Below are 1,995 nucleotides of genomic sequence, written 5' to 3'. Positions count from 1 at the left end.
GGAAAAGTGACGGGTCACGCGTTCCCTTCCGATCGGCCTCGCGCGCTCGCTCTAACCCTCCCCCTTCCTCCTCCCTCCCTCTCCCTCTCTCTTTCTCTCTCTGTCTCCCCGTTGCTCTCGACGAGGCGGAGATCACCCGAGCAGGATCGGAGAGAGGCAGATTGAGACACTCGCGGCTACCTGATCGGCGATAGACAAGGAATGGTTGAAAATGAACATTGGTGGCGTAGGGGGAGGGGGTGGTCTGGCACGAGAGATAGGGATCATTTTTCAATGGCGCGATACCGGGGAACGCGCGACGAGAAAAAGAGAGAGAGGGAGAGAGGAGAGAAGCCGTTGGTTGATAAATGAAGCCGGGAACCGTGGGTCGCCGATTTTCCAACGGAGTGGCGTCCCTAAGGCGAATTGGTGGATATGAAAAATGAACGGACACCGGCGGCGGACGCATGCGTTGCACGCATGCATGTGCAATATTCGTCGAATTTTTGCCCGGAAACCGAGACCGAGGTAAGGATAAGGCGCACTCGTTTATCTCGAGTGCGATCTTCTCTTAGAGAGTAGATTACAAGCGTTGTATCGTGGGTAGTAGGAGTGGAATGATGTACTGCAAATGGGATTGCGCGCGTTCCCATTGACCGCGGCCGTGTTTCCTTTCTTTCTTTCTTTCTTTCTTTTCTCTTTCTCGCGATCACCGAAGATGAAGGAACGCGATCGATAAATTAGATCGCTGGTACGAGTGATTTGTGTACGTGGAAAAAAGGAAGGAATTTTCGACGACGTTCTCGATATCGATGCTATTTCCATCCGTTCCTGTATTCGTGGAACGCGTTTCTAGATGATCTAGATCGCTTTACGTGCAGGGGGGAACTGTTTCTCCAGCCGAGAGAGAGAGAGAGAGAGAGAGAGAAGTGTAATTCCTGTGTCCATCGTTGGCGGCTGTCCTTGATGAAGTGCGGGCAGCGGCCCCCGATCCACGATATACCGTATTTCTTACATAAAGCGGACATTGACGTTCGCCATAGGGTCTAATACTCGCGGTGGGCGGCCATATTGGATCGTGATATGGGCCCGCAATTAAGGCCGAGTAGGCCACCCGGACGAGGGAGCGCGATAAGGTGAGGTTGAGCGTCTCAGGGCTAAGCTTGACCTTCTTGGCCCCCCTTCGCTCGATGCGCTTCCCAAAGCGGTCCGCGCTGGAGGTTAGGTCACGATTAAGCACTGATTGGGTGGGCCTAATAACCGGGGACCGTGCTGTATGCAGAACTTTCACCGAGGGAACGTCGTCCTCCCTGCTGATGGATTAAAAGAATGATTTCACGTGCGCGAGATTCACGGTTCGACAACCTCTCCCGATCTCTTCTCCCTTTCTTTCTCGATTAACTACGTTTCCATTATATGTAACGCTATATCGAGCGAATTTTTCGCTTTCTTTTTTTCTCATTTTAAAGACGATAGAAAATTATCAGAAAAACTGTTCGACGAAAACGAGGGAACGAATTATCATCAATTTCGATACTTTTTTATGTTTCTTCGAAATCGAAAAATTCGAAACTCAAACGTATATATATACGAAAGGGAAGTCATCCTCCATAATTTCTCGGTTACTTGGACGCGAACGGGAACATCGAAGGATACGTTGGCCAGGAACACGCGACATGGGGCAAGGACAACGGGGAAGCTCACGGGTCCTTCAACTGTTGTCGCTGCCTACGATCAGATAAACGGCCGCGAGAAAGAGAGAGAGGGGGAGGGAGGGAGTATCTCTGGTATGCAAATTCTAAACGAACTAATGAAGATTAAGAATACCCCTGGTGAAGGAGTTCGCCTCATTTCGAAAACATCCTGCCCTCCCTCCCCTCTCTATCCTTGGCCACGATCACGGGGATTCCTGGCAGAAGCGGCCATTGTCTCGAGGTATCGTTTTAACGGTGTCAACTCGACTGGACCTCCTACGGCGAAATTTCAGCGACTATGAGGTAAAAATCTATCGACCAT

This window comes from Apis dorsata, unplaced genomic scaffold (genome assembly GCF_000469605.1).
Source record: "Apis dorsata unplaced genomic scaffold, Apis dorsata 1.3 scaffold_169, whole genome shotgun sequence".
NCBI classification, from domain to species: domain Eukaryota; kingdom Metazoa; phylum Arthropoda; class Insecta; order Hymenoptera; family Apidae; genus Apis; species Apis dorsata.
Note: the sequence above shows the minus strand (reverse complement) of the source record.